Source organism: Rana temporaria, chromosome 8, assembly GCF_905171775.1.
Source record: "Rana temporaria chromosome 8, aRanTem1.1, whole genome shotgun sequence".
In the NCBI taxonomy this organism is placed as follows: domain Eukaryota; kingdom Metazoa; phylum Chordata; class Amphibia; order Anura; family Ranidae; genus Rana; species Rana temporaria.
The window spans coordinates 55,519,577-55,535,490 of record NC_053496.1 but is presented as its reverse complement, the minus strand read 5'-3'; positions in this window follow the sequence as shown (position 1 = coordinate 55,535,490).

Sequence of the window (15,914 nt, the reverse complement as noted above, 5' to 3'; positions counted from 1 at the left end):
GTGATTTGATGGATGAGAATCGCAGAAAAATTGCACCGTGATTTGGGTGCCATTGAAGGTAATGGGGATCACAAGCGCAGAATTGCTGCAATTCCGCCTGCGATCCAGAGTGCCATGGTGTGAACGGAGCCTTATAGCCCGCATTGGGGCATATATCACCACCCCAGCCACCTTCTGGGCACCCCTCTTCAGGGATTGATTAGGCCATGATAAATATTCAGGCTGGTCATTTAAATCTCCTTCTCTATGTTTTGGAAGCTTCTTCCAGGGGCAGGAGAAAACAACCAAACTCCCAGCCTGTGAAACCCTGACTTGACTACAGAAGGAGCCAAAAACTAAATTTGTCTAGAATCCTACGCTAGGAGAATGCTAAATCTGTATTATACTGTATGTCTGGGAAGAAAAGAGAAATACAAGACCACCTGAAATTTCAAGGTTTTAAGAATAAGTTCACCTTTGTAAAAAAAAAAAATAATAATAATACATGCACATCTTTATGCAGGTAAAAATATTTGCATTTATTTTTATTTTTTGCTCACGCGCTGTCACAGCAGCATTAGGAGAGGAAAGCCAGTAACCAAAAAATCTGACAGAGCACATTTACACTGATAATCAGTGCCACCTATCAGTGCCCATAGATGCAGCCTCATCTGTGAAGGAGAAAAAATTACTTATTAGCACAATTTTATAACCAAAACTAAGAAAAACTTTATTTTTTTATTGTTTAGCAACAATAAAAAAAAAACAGCAGTGATTAAATACCACCATGGCTCCAGTGTTGCATGACCGCGCAATTGTCATTCAAAGTGTGAGAGCGCTGAAAGCTGAAAATTAGCCTGGTCAGGAAGGGAGTGAAAGTACCCAGCATTGAAGTGGTTAAGAACAATGCCCTCTTTCCCCTCTGCTCCCCACATGCCCCCCACCTCTCCACACCAGATGCGTGTGGGGATACATGAAGCCAACACCTGTCCCCTCGCACACCACTCTTGCCACTCCTCACCTCCTGCATGCGAGGTGCCACGCTGTCAGATTTCCTGCTGTGGCTGGTGTGTTGATCTTCTCACACTGGCCACAGACTTCCTTCCCGCAGGTGCCAGGGTCTGGCAGGCACAGCGCCCGTCTCTACCCAAGCTGCGCCACCAGAAGACAAGGAGCTTGCCCCCAGCTGTGCACTTAATGTAAGGTGAACAGATTTTTAAAATGAAATCTGGGGACATATTTTTTTTTTACTCGTAATGGCAGCAATCAGAAAATTCTCTGCCCGTGGCCACCGGCGCCACCCGCCTCACAGCCTGTCAAGTCTTACTAGGAGATAAGCAGGCAGGCGGCTGGCCGGGACTTGAGCCAAGGTAGAAGAACATGCAAGCGGAGCTGAATAGGCATGCACCCAAAACTGCATTTTATATACAACTATACAGATCAGACCGAAATGGGGGACAAATGAGGACGAAAGAGGGACATTTTTCCAGATCAGGGACAGATCTCAAAATCGGGGGACAGTTGGGAGCTATAGTAATTCAGATTTTTTTTTTTTTTTTATTCTGCACTGACTGTCTTTGAAACTGCCCCAGCTCCTGTTCAAATCCAATCCGGGGACTGTTCCCGGAAACCGGGGATATCTGGTCACCCTAACTTAATGTGGCCGGACAGGAAGGGGGTGACACATGCTAAGCATCATATTGCCTGGATCATGAGATCACGCTCAGGTATATCTACCTGGGCTTGTGGAAACAGTCGTAGAATTCTTCAGCCAGTACCCCTGTATGCTACATGGGCCTTTGAGGAATCCAGACCAAGGTCAGGCCTCCAGGAACTGCCTCTGCCTTTCATTGCCCAGCTTCTGATCCATGTAGGATTGCCACCTCCTCACTTTAAACCCGAACATGTATTAATTACACAGGTTCTGTGGCTGATTAAGGTGGTAATTAAACTGACTTAGTGCCTTACCTGCATTCAATTAGCCTCAGAACCTGTGTAATTAATATATGTTTGGGCTTAATGGGATGAGGTCACAACCCTAGATCCATGGCCAGGGTGCCCAACGCTCCTCTCCTTCTCGCTCCGGACCCACTATACCTGCTCATAGATCTGCCTCTACAGACCCTTCTGAACCAGTCATCCATCACCCAGACCACCTCTCCAGCAGTCTTCTCAGCGCGGGTTCCTGAACCTTCCTGTCTCCCTTACTGTGCCATATTACCACTCTCAGGCCTCGTACAGACGAGGGGTTATCCGCTGGAAACGGTCCGCCGGACCGTTTCCAGCGGACATTTCTCCTCCGGATTTTGATCCGATGGCTTGTACACACCATCGGATCAAAATCCGTGCGGAAAACAGCCGCGGTCATGTGTCGCGCCGTCGCCGCAACGATGACGCGGCGACGTGCGCGACGCTGGAAGGTAAATACTTCCACGCATGCGTCGAATCATTATGACGCATGCGAGGAAGGGGAGCGGACGGACTGATCCGGTGAGTCTGTACAGACGACCGGATCAGTCCGCTGGACTGGATTCCAGCGGATAGATTTCTTAGCATGCTAAGAAATTTTTATCCGCTGGGAATCCGTCGGCTGGATTTTTATCCGCCGGGAAATGTCCGCTCGGACGTACACACGACCGGATCTATCTGCTGGAACTGATCTGCGGATCAATCCCAGCGGATAGATCCGGTCGTCTGTACGATGCCTCAAAGACCCTGTCAACCTTGCCATGCCTACTGTTGCCCTGTGAACTTTTTCCTTTTTTCTGTATGATATCTTCTCTCCATGGACGCTTAACCCTTGCTGTGCCATTCTCCTGCCAGTGGATGTGTTGTGCCCTTTGCTACTCAGTGGTCTGTCTCTCTGTGCCATGTCCTAACGCCATCTCTCCCGTTTCTCAATAAACGCCCACGTGTTGTATTCCATGCTATTTGCCTCTGTGTGCTCTCTCTGTGATCCTAGTTTGCCACAGCCCAATAATGGGTCGCAAGTTGGGTCCGCCCTATGGGACCTATATATACAGGGCTCAGAGGGAAGGAAAATAAATGTACAAAAACACAAGCTTTCAGGTGCACTCAGGGAAAAATGAATCACTTTTAAGGATTGTTTGTGATGTGCCAGGGATGTTCAGAAAGTGTTTGCTTTTGAGTTTAATATCTTTGATCAGCAGTTTTCACTTATAAATAAAACTTGTTTGATTTTTGCTAGGTCAATGCAGATTGTAGTAGAAGCACCTCAAACGCATATAAAACACCTTGTAGATGCATTTACTACGGTAGCCACGCATTTCCATTAGCAGGGAAGAGGGAAAAAGCAAATGGAGCTTGAGTGAATAGGACAGGCTATGTTTACAAGAAATGCTGGTCTACAAAACCTTGTAAAATTCAATTCAAATTTCAGCTGCTGAAATCAGGGGACCTCTGGGCCCTTTAATAAAAAGAAAATAAAAGAAATAAAAAATATATATAATAAAAAATATTATTTTTTTTATAAAGAAAAGGGGGGGTTACCATCCGGGGCCCTGGGGACCTCTGGGCCCTTTAATAAAAATATATATAAAAAAATATATATTTTTTTATAAAAAATAATTAAAAAAAAGGGGGGTTGGCATCCGGGGCCCTGGGGACCTCCGGACCCCTTACAAAAAAAAGGGGTTGCCATCCGGGCCCCTGGGGACCTCTGGACCATTTACAGGTGTACTGCCTATACCCCCCTGATGGCGGCCCTGCTGGTTCCCTATTGGCAAATAGGTGCCTACACAATACTACTTATTCTGAATTAAAGCCTAAATCAAACCATTTATATTCTTTTAGTTTTGGATAGAGTGAATAAGCATTAATATTTCACATTATCTCACATCTGTACAAGAAAAATGGGGGTGTGGGAGGTATCACCAAGACAAAAAAGCACAGACAGCAATAAAAAATTTGACAGATATCGCAAAGGCTTGTGTTGATGAGATTTGGGTTTGTGTCAGTGACATGAGTTTGAGATGCTTCTGGGATTATTTGGAATTCATTGACAGGAGCATTTGATCTGCAGTGGACTTCATTCGGACCTGTGTTTTACCTGCTTCAAACAAGGTTTTCCTACTCATTGAATTGTAGGGAATGCAAAACCCAACTGACATGAACAATAGCCTGTTGACAGAGACACGAATGCCGCGTACACACGACCATTATTCATGTCATTGAAAAAAATACAATTTTCTCGACGTGATTCCTCTCAAGCCTGCCTTGCCTACACACGATCGTGAAAAAAAATGCTTGAGCAAAGCACAGTGACGTACAACACGTACGACAATACGTACAACGGCACTATAAAGGGGAAGTCCCATTCAAATGGCGCCACCCTTTGGGCTGCTTTTGCTGATTTCTTGTTAGTAAAAGATTGGTGAGAGATGATTCGCGCTTTTCAGTCTGTTACCATGTGATGAATGTGCTATCTCCATTACGAACGCTAGTTTTACCAGAACAAGCGCTCCCGTTTCATAACTTGCTTCTGAGCATGTGTGTTTTTTTCCCCCTCATTAAAGCCTACACACAATAGTTTTTCACGACGTGAAATAGAACGACGTGAAAAACGACGAGAAAAAATAGAGCAGGTTCTAAATTTTTAACGGATATTTTTCACGTCAAGAAAAATGGATTTTTTTTTTTCACCTTAATGCAATCTATGCATTAAACTCATCACCATGTAAGCTCTCTCGCATGAATGTGGTGAGTTCTTGCGGGGAGGACCAGAGACAGCCGCCGAGGGACCCCAGAAGATGTGGATCGGGGCCACTCTGTGCAAAACAAACTGCACAGTGGAGGTAAGTATAACATGTTTGTTATTTTAAAGACATTTTTTTTTTCTTTAGTAACCCTTTAAGTGCTTTTTGCATTTTGCAGATTTTCACTACAGTGCATTTACCATGGTTTCCTATGGAACACGTTCTGTAGTGCAAATCATACCAAGCACTAAAAATGCATTGGTATGAATCCAGCCTTAAACTCTTTCCTACTCTGCTGAAAATGTATGTGACTCTTTTTACCCTGTATATATGACCGCAAATGTGAAGCAGTTAATAAAACAAGTCATATTGCGAATGTCTCAGTTCATGTACATGGCAGAAACACTCCAGGAACATTTCTGTCAGGGTTGGTTCTTCTCCGGGATGGTGGAAAAAAAAGATGGGCACTAGTCACTTTGATATACTGAATTTCAACAGGTTTGTTTCAAAATGCAAAGTATGGGAAGGGTGCTGAGGAAACCAAATTAGGTTTCCCATAAACGCAAAAGGTATCAATCACCAGTTAAGATCTAATCCTCTCCAAAGGCCTTTAAGCAGGCAATAGATGGATCAAAATTTGGCCAATTTACACATAAATTCACATTTTAATAATTTTACCTTAACACCCTCTTCCTTCCATCTCAATTACCTTGCATGCCTGGAATTATTTTACTTAGCACTTTAATTCACAACGAGCTATATCCCTATTTTATAATGTACTCCAACAGAAGTCATTCTTCACTATGACAATCCCTCTTCAGAAATGGGAAGATCTCCAGAAGACATTTACCTCCTCACAGTGGCTTAAAATATTCAAATTTACAATATCTCCCATTGCGTCAACCACTGGGAGCTGGTACAGAAAATAGACTCGCTGGTACTTAACACTGTTTCAACTGGGCAAATTTTCCTTCTCCAATTCTCCACTATGTTGACGAGGCTGTAGATAGGTTATCAACCTATTCCACATTTCTTAGATGTGTAAAGCCTCGTACACACGATTGGATATTCCGACAACAAATGTGTGATGGCACGGTTTTGCTGGATAATCCGATCGATTGTGCGCTCCATCAGACAATTGTCAGGATTTCCAAAAACAAATGTTTTATAGCATGTTTTCAAATTTTCCGACAACAAATGTGTCTTGTCACATTTTTATCTTGTGTGTATACAAGTCCGTCAGAAAAAAATCCAAAGTACAAACACGCATGCTCTGAACCAATGCTAAAAATAGCACAACATTAGCAGAAGTTGCCCAAAGGGTGGCACTAAAGAGCTGTGTATGTTGGCTGAAAAGTTCTGCCGTCTGTATGCATACCAAGTTCACGGCCAACACCCTTCACACAAAATTTTGTCCAATGGAAATCCGATTGTGTGTACGAGGCTTTAGAATCTCAAAAGCTTCTGGCGGAAAAGGTTTCCAGCACACTTCAGATATTACAGGCATTATATCAAAACCAGATCCAACTCTTGCAATTTTATATACCTTACGGTCATAGCGCATGTTCTGTTGTCAGCAAAGGCTGTCATAGCCAAACACTAGAGAAAGGAGCTAGCACAGAACCCATCAGAAATTATAGCCTTAGTCCAGATTCATCACATATATGCTATACACACGAGCCGCCTCCCAGAATTTATTCAAGAAGGCATGGAAAACATGGACTGCGTGTGAAAAGTGTCTTACTGGTTATTAGTCTTATGAGTGTCGTCAGGCCCGTCACTACAGGACAGGCAAAACAAACAATTGCTTGGGGCCCCGAGCTGGCCTGGGGCCCCCAACTTCCCCTTCCCAGGCTGTAGCGTGGCCGAGCTCCTCTTCCTTCCTCACTTCCTGCTCACTTCCTTTCAGTCCGGCCAGGAACACAGGAAACTGAATCTCCTGTGGCGCACGGTACCTGGCCCGGGCACTATCTGATTGGGAACTGGGGACCCAAAATGATAGAACACCGGACTGACAGGAGGAAGAGGAGCTTGGCCACGCTACAGCGGCAGCCTACAGGGAAGAAGGGGAGGTGAGAATAGAAAAACATAGGGACTAGGGAGGGGGGAGGAGTAAGAATATGGGTGTAAAAAATTAGTGTAGCGCTAACGTAGGCTTTGCGTGCGGGGGGGGGTGCTTGGGGGCCCCCATTTTGCTTGGGGCCCCCAAATTCATTCAAACGGCCCTGAGTGCCGTTGAGTCGTTATACGGTCCTCTGCCACAGGATCATGTAACCACACACACACTTTGAAAAGTTCCTTATGAAATTATACAGCTCACAGTTCCAGGATCTTTCAGCCAAACCGGCCTCACGGTGAGGTAAATTGACCAGGATGCGTCCTCCAATTGGCCTCACTCAGGCAAGACAGCACAGAACCAACCCTGGACCAGTAGGCTCCATAAACCCCTGGGCCTACTCTCAGTAACGGAGCCTCGGGCCAGCAGGCCCCAAGACCAAAAGGCTGCTAACACATCCCTGAGGCCAGGAGGGCCATCAGGTCAGGATCGGAAGACCCCGCCAGAACGGTGTCTGTCCCTTAAGTACCCCTTCCCAGAATGCACAGCGGCGGGGACCACGCTGGGCTGCTTCTGGGCAAGAGACACCCAATACATTCAGCCCATTGCATTTCAAACCTTGACTCCTGGTGACAGCGACACCCACAATCAGGTGGAAGATGCACAATGCAGCTGAACTGGAAAAGAAACCCATAATTTGGCATACAATTCTAATTTTAAAAGCTAAATTACTAATTCTAAAAGCTAAATTACAGCTCAGATAACTAAATTTACAAATAGCGCCTACTCAAAAGGAGCAGGGCGCTGCATTTGTTTTTCTTCTTTTTTTGTTGAAAGTAAAGTTTGGCCAGCTCAGCAAGGATCCATATACAGCCGTTCCTGTTTTCTGTTTTTGAGCATTAGATTCACTTCTGTCAAAATGAGAATGTTGGGCAAACTTGTCATTCAATGGCTGCAGCTGCTGATCAATGTATTCTGACAGAGGAGAGTGCCACTGTCACAATGGCCTGACAGGGTTATTCCTCCATGCACCATGCCTGTGTAGATGAAGGATCTGTTCATTTTTATTTATTTATTTTTTATTCACCCCCTGGTTGAACTTAAAAAAATAAAACATATTTTTGGCCAGCTTTACTCTGTCTGGCCCCACAGACTATGTTGGTTGGTTGCCTTCAGGTCTTCTGTTTCGTAGAGGTCAAGGTTCAAGGGTTGTCCAGAGATTTTAGGTTTCTGATGCCCCGTACACACCATCACTTTATGTGATTTTTAAAAACGTCACTTTAATTGACCGTGTGTGGGGGAAAACGTTGTTTTATGTCTTCTAAAAAAGACCAAAAAAAATTGAAGCATGCTTCAATTTTATGTGTCGTTTTTCAAAACGTCAACTTTTACGTCACAGAAATTGACCGTGTGTAGTAAAAAACGTCGTTTAAAACAACGTTTTTTCACCCGCGCATGCCCAGAAGCTACTTATGAAGCAAGCTTCAATGGAAAAAGTGGTGAGAACGTAACCTCGCTTTGCTAGAACATTGTGAGAAAAACGATGGTGTGTAGGCAACTTTGTCTTTGAAAATTGAAGTTTCAAAAACGTCATTTTTTACTTCACAGAAAATGTCGTTTTTTTTCATCACATAAAGTGATGGTGTGTACGGGGCATGAGACAGGAAATCTAAGATGGTTCTTCTGTAAACTTCTTCCTCCGCCAGTAACTCACTACATTCACACAGTTAGGAACAGCCACAGAAGGCAAAAGTTTTTCTTTAGGCAAGCCAGCATCTTCAGAGGCCTTCCATGAGAGGAGACTTCTTGACAGGAAGTGAGGGAAAATGTTCCCAATAGGGGCACAGACGGCATTAAAGCGGAGGTCCACCCAATTTTTTTCTAAAAGCCAGCAGCTACAAATGTGACACCGGAGGGGGGGGGGGGAGGCTTCTGAAAAGCGGAGGTTCACTTTTTGTGTGGACCTCCACTTTAAAAAACATAAAATAAGTTCTAATTCTTCCCCACTCAATTCAAAATGGAATAAGTGTAAGGCCTCGTACACACGACCGAACATGTCCGCTGAAACTGGTCTGCGGACCAATTTCCGCGGACATGTCCGACCGTGTGTACGGCCTAGCGGACAGTTTTCCGGCCTAGCGGACAGGTTTCCAGCGGACAAAAGTTTCTTAGCATGCTAAGAAACTTGTCCGCTGGAAAGATGTCCGTCGGACATGTCCGAGGGTTAGTACGACTCATCGGACATGTCCGCTGGTTATGACGTATAACCAGTGGCCAGAAATCCTGCGCATGCGTCGAATTGATTCGACGCATGCGTGGAAGCATTGCACTTCCGGGTTTGAGAACGTCGGTGTCGTCTACGTCACCGCGTTCTCTGTCCGCGGGGATTTTGGTCTGATGGTGTGTACACACATCAGACCAAAATCTCCCAGCAGACATGTCTGATGAAAACGGTCCGCAGACATGTCTGATCGTGTGTACAGGGCCTTAGCTGTATTTTGGCTTTAAATATGTGGACTGAGGCAACACTGATAATATAATCTCCTGCTACTGAGAGAATTAAAATGGTTGTATACCCGCAATATTTTTATTTATTTTTTTACACCTGCAAGGCAAAAGGCATAATGAGCTAACACCGCATGCTAGCTCATTGTGAAATACTTACCTTGGAACGAGGTGTAGAGAACTGCTGGTCCACGCCGAGCGAGATATCATCTTGCCTTTGCGTGTCTTCCGGGTATCGCCGCTCCAGCGATGTGATTGGCTGAAGCGGCGATGTCGTCACTCCCGCGCATGCGCACGGGAGACTTCATTCCGGCAAGGTCCGGCGGCTGCTGGCCCTTTAGCCGAGGATCCCCGCTGCGCATACGCCGCTGCAATCAGCGGCGCATTGCGAGGGGAATATCTCCTAAACCGTACAGGTTTAGGAGATATTCTTTATACCTACAGGTAAGCCTTATTATAGGCTTACCTGTAGGTAAAAGTGAGCCTCATTGCGATCCTGCTATGTGCACAACAAACTCGGCTCTCTGGAGACTCTCACTTCTTATTGGCTGAGGCAGCAGTGGGAGCCATTGGCTCCTGCTACTGTCAATCACAACCAGAGTCAAAGAGGAGAGAGAGGGGGCGTGTTTGAGCTGCAGCTCTATTTGTGAATGGACACGCAAAATCAGCGGTTCGGGAGCGCACCTGCTTGCTCTGGGGGAACTCAGCAGGAGGGAGGAGCCTGGAGTGCCACGGGGGACCTGAGAAGAGGGGGATACGGGCTGCTTTGTGCAAAACCACTACACTGAGCAGGTAAGTATATCCACTTGTGGACCGCCCACCTTATACATTTTGCGGCATATCGGCCACTCTGCGCTGAATCATGTACCTAGTACGTGATCCAGCTCTGCTAGGTGAGGGATGTGCATGCACCGATGCAGTGGCTGTGCTGTGATTTGACACAGCACAAGCTAATTAGCAGGTGCTGGCCAATAGATGTCTGCCAGGCAGAGACACAGAACGGAGCTCTGCCTCTGCAAAGCAGGAAATAAAATCCATGACTTCCCTTAGTAAAAGCAGCATATATAGTAAACACAAACACTGGTTAGGCACAGAGTTAATGTTTTGATCGCCCTAGATGTTTAACCCCTTCCCGGTCAGTGACACTAATACAGCGATCAGTGCTAAAAATATGCATTGTCACTGTACCAATGACACTGGCTGGGAAGGGGTTAATCATTTGGGGGCGATCAAGGAATTAAATGTGCGCCTAGCCAGTTTTTTTGTGTACTTTGCAAGGTGCTTTTACTAAGGGATGTGATGGATTTTATTTCCTGCTTTGCATGAAAAGAAAATGTATCATGACCCCGCTGTCAGAATGGAGCTCTGTCTTGTATACAGACCTCCATCCAGCCTCTCTTCCTGACTATTGTGGGGTGTCGACGGACATCCATTGGCTGATCGGCTTCTGCTGTAACTAATCGCAGCAGAAGCGGCCCACCCCCTAGGTGGAAGTGCAGAATCACATATATATACATGATTCTGCACAGAACAGCCACCCTGTAGCAGTAAATTGTTATGTGGTTAAAATGTAAAACTTCCTGTCCCATTGTCCATCTAAATTTTAATGTTCGTAAAAAGTGAAATGTAGAGTTTTTTTTATAAATGCCAGTCTGATTAAGTGATTACATTTTATAAGCGTCCAGCAAATGCAGCTTTTGCTAGGATTCCATTAAACAGATAAATAGCAACAGATTCTATTAGCGAATCAATAAAACATTGCATGGCTTATTACACACACTGGTGATCATGTATGGGTCAATGTGCAGTCAGCGTACACTGGAGTAGCTGAGAATGTAATGTATACAAACACTGTCAAATCCCTGTAGTGTTATCGTTCTGTTCAATAGCTCTATTTCTTCTAGAACAGCTTGGATTCTGTGCAATCAATAGGCTTAGTGCTTACCAGCTGTGATTGATTTGTTAGTGGCCTCTCTCCTCATTACTGTAATCAACATTAGGTAGCCATTATTTTGTTTCTTTTAAAAACCTCATCATTATTTTTCATAGGATGCTGCGGAATGACCCTCTTGATTTTGCTTTAGTCTATTTAGAAAAATGGTGCTGAACTGGTCCACTTGCCATCATCCGGTGCTTCCTTGGACGTCATCCAGACTTTGAGAAAATGTGTGTTTTAAAAAATATACTTTTCGAAAGTTTGTCCCCAGCCCTGGCACATGTAATACTGGTCAGACAATAAGGTAACGTCTATCACCAATTTATTAATTACAGGTACTTGTATGGCACCATCAATTTACCCAGTGCTTTACGTATATATTATGGCCCAGATTCACAGACACTTACGCCGACGTATCTTCTGATACCCCGCGTAAGTGCACGGATGCGCCATCGTATCTCTGCACCTAATTCTTAATAGAAGATACGCCTGAATTTTAGCTTCATCCGACCGACTTAAGTCTCCTACGCCGTCGTATCTTGGGCGCATATTTACGCTGGCCGCAAGGGGCGCTTCCATTGATTTACGCGTCAAATATGTAAATGAGCAAGATACGCCGATTCACGAGCGTACTTACGCCCGTCGCAGTAATCTACATCGTTTACGTAAGGCGTACGTCCGGCGTAAAGTTAAACCACAACGTCGGAACAGCCGTCGTATTTTACGTCGTTTACGTAAGTCGTACGTGAATGGGGCTGGGCGTAGGTTACATTCACGTCGTAGGCATTGAGCCGTTGTATCTTAGGGAGTATATGCAACGTGATTCTGAGCATGCGCGCACATGCGCCGTTCTTTTGGCTCTTCATTTACATGGGGTCACACTTCATTTTAATAGATCACGCCCACTACCTTCCTACTTTAAATTAGGCGGGCCTACGCTGGCCAATTTACGTTACGCCGGCGCAAGTTTGGGAGCGAGTGCTTTGTGAATACTGTTCTTGCCTAACTGATTTACTTTGGCGTAGCGCATCTCATATGCGCTACGCCAAAGTAAATCAGCCGGTCTAAAGATGCGCCACACTACGTGAATCCGGCTATATATATTTACATCAGTCCCTACCCTCAAGTAGCTTAGAATCTAAGGTCCCTAAGGCTCCATTCACACTAATACGTTTTTTGATGCATGTTGCATTTTTCAGAAAAGCAGGAATTTTTTTAACATGGTTTCCTATGGAACATGTTCACATCAATACTTTTTTGTGCCTCTGCGTTTTTGGAAAGGGTCGGGGAATTTTTTTCCCCCAAAAAGCAGCGTTTTGCATGTAATAGAATCCAATGGACCCGCATCCAAAACGCAAGTACCGTGTTTTTTACCGCTATTTTGCCGCGACTTGTTTTTTTTTTAACCTGTTTATACCTGTAAATGTAAAATAAATGTAACAAAAAAAAATGCAAATCGCGGTAAAATCGCTGTAAAAACGTGTGTTGAAAAACGCAGCAAGCACCGCAAAAAACACTGCAAAAACGCTCAAAAGCAACATGCATAGGTGTGAACGCGATCATTTTTCGGCATGAAAAAAACTTTGTTTTAAAAAAAATTCATTTAACCACTTCCCGCCTGGTCAATAGGAGATTGACGTCCGGGAAGTGGTTGTGAAATCCTGTGGGGGCGTGCAGCGTGGCAATCAGTGATGCAGGGTGTCAGTCTGAGGCCTCTCGGTGATGCGGGGTGTCAAAGCACTGGCAATCGGTGATGCGGGGTGTCAAAGCGCTGCTTTGCGGGCAGTTTTAACCCTTCTTCGGCTGATAGCAGGGGTTAAAAGCGCCCACTAGCGACAGAAAAGCGTTGCAAAAAAGATGGTAAAGCGCCACATTAAAATTAGTGGCGTTTTACCGCGGACGTCCCCAACGCTTAGGTGTGGAAGTAGCCTTATACACATGAACTTTAATAACATCCCAGTCTTAGTCCATAGGGTTCAATATTGAGTTGGCTCACCCTTTGCAGCTATAACAGCTTCAACTCTTCTGGGAAAGCTGTCCATAAGGTTTAGGAGTGTGTTCATGGGAATGTATGACCATTCTTCCAGAAGTGCATTTGTGAGGTCAGGCACTGATGTTGGAGTGTCTGGCTAGCAGTTAAAGTTGCAAAGGGTGGGCCAATCAGGTTACAATAGAGTCCTAACAGGGACACAGACAGCAATACAAATCTGATCCCCTTGCCACTCTATCTATATCTTGCTTTTAGGTATTCTTTAAAGCATTTAATCCCGGTATAGGCAGAAGGCACAGGTGCATTGTCCAGCCCTGCAGCCAGCAGGCTGTTAAACTCTATGAGAGGCTGACAGCTGCTGGATGGGGAGGTAAGATGCACCGGGCAGTACTAACATTTAGGGCAGAGAGCACTTTAGAAGCATTCATAATTGATTGACAAAAGTGAAGTGATAATTGCATTATAAAAGATGATCATGGTATCCCTCACTTTCTTTGTCGTTTCCCCCTCTTTCTCTCTCATCCCTTTTCTCCCTCTCTCCTTCTCTCTCCCCCACCATCCTCTCTTTTCCTCCCTCCTCTCTCTCTCACCCCTCTCCCTCCCTTCTCTCTCTCCCCCCTCTCTCCCTCCCTCCTGCTCTCTCACTCCCTCCCGCTCTCTCTCCCTCCCTCTTCTCTCTTTCTCCCTCTCCCTCCTTTCCCCTCTCTCTTTCTCTTTCTCTCTCTCTCCCCCTCTCCCTTTCCCTCTCTCAAATTAAAATAAGTTTTATTGGCAGGACCACATGCATTTTAGCATTGCCAAAGCAGTTAAAGGGGTTGTAAAGGTAAATGTTTTTTCACCTTAATGCATCCTATGCATTAAGGTGAAAAAACATCCGATGGTAGCGGCCCTCCCCGAACCCCCGTTTTACTTACCTGACCCCTCGAAAGTCCATGTGTTGGTCTTCGGTTCCCAGCCTGGCCGTTGATTGGCTAGGCTGGACAGATTGATAGCAGCGCAGCCATTGGCTGGCGCTGCTGTCAATCACAGGGGATGATGCAGCGCGCCGGGGCCGAGTGACACAGTCGGCGGCTATGCCCGCCGCTGTATCACGGGAGCGCGCTCGCAAAAGCTCTCCACCATGCGAGCTCGCTCGCATGAAGGTAGAAAGCTTTTGCGAGGAGGAGCCGAGACAGCCGCCGAGGGACCCCAGAAGACAGGGTTAGGGGACACTCTGTGAAAAACGAGCTGCACAGTGGAGGTAAGTATAACATGTTTGTTATTTAAAAAAAAAAGTTTTGCATGTCCCTCTCAGTCTTTGACATGCTGTCACATATTGTACAGCTATTTTCACCATTGGCTCCTCTTCTCCCAGTTGAAGTTTCCTCTTCTCTTCTATAGAATTGAAGTTCGAGATGAGAGCAAAGAGTCTATGTAATTAAGGGTCCCTCAGTGATGAGTACTTGGGGCACCATAGCAGGAAGTGGTCTTCATCCTCCAGGACCTGGCATAGAAGGTTCTGCCTGCCTTGTCTTTTAGGACCTCTATGGTTGGCATGAAAATTCCTGATTGGTTAATTTCTAGGCCAAGGTATGTGTAGCTTTGGCAATGCTAAAATGTATTTGGTCCTGGCAATAATGCATATTTGAATTGAGAGAGAGAGAGAGAGAGAGAGGAGTGAGACAAGGAGAGAGAGAAAAGAGAGAGAGAGAAAGCAGGAGAGCCAGAAAAAGAGAGAGAGCAAGAGAGAAAGTAAGAGAGAGAGAGAGAGCAGTAGAGAGAAGGGGGAGAGAGAGAGAGAGAGAGAGAGGAGGGGAAAGAGAGAAAGAAGGAAATAGAGAGAGAGAGAGAGAGAGAGAAGAGAGAATAAGAGAATGAGAGAGGGAGAAGGAAGGAGAGACTTTCTCTCTCCTTCTCTTCCCTTCTCTCTCTCCTATTTTCTTGTTTCTTTTCTTTTTCCTTTCTTTCTCTTGATCCCTCGCCATCTCCTCTTTCATCTTTCTCCTTCGCATCTAGTCTCTGAAGTTTTCTTTGGGTGTCTGTTTTTCCCCCCTCTTCTGCCTCATCTGTTAGTTTTCTTTTCATTGTGGGAAGAGAGGTGTGGCCTAAAAAAGAAGAGGGATCCGATGTGGTGGAAGAGGATGTGCTAGAAAGGTCAGAGGGATCCACAGGGAATGGTATTGGGATTTCTGATTGGGGCAACTCTGTGTGAGACAATGTGTAAAGATATGTGAGTGGACCTCCATACCCATGTGGGCTGCAGTATTGGGTAAGGAAGGAAGAATTTTTAAAGACTGAGTGAATGGGAGTTCTGTAGGGGTAGGGGCTGAAGAATGGGTGTTGAAAACCTGGGTACTAACGGGGCATGAGGCTGTTGCCACCATGGAGGGTCCATGTGGAACCAGAACCTTGAGGGGTTTATTTGATGATGAGTTGCACCTGGTATGTGAGTAGGGTCTTTGATGTTTAGGCTGAAATTTAAAATGATTGGAGGGGTGGAATGGAATGAAAGGATTAGTGGGATGGGACCCACGTGGACCATAATGGGATGACAAGAGAGCATCTCTGGAGCCTTGGATATTGAGACGTAGGGAAAGAAGTGGCATAGGTTTGGGTGGTAGGGTGCGGGCAGTCTCCAGTAGTCTGTGAGACTGTGGGGGAGTGAGGAGGCTCAACTGTATCTGGCTGGGGGGGGAAAGGAGGAGGAATTTCTCTACCAGCATTATGTGTGATTGGTGTTTTAGTCATCTAGGT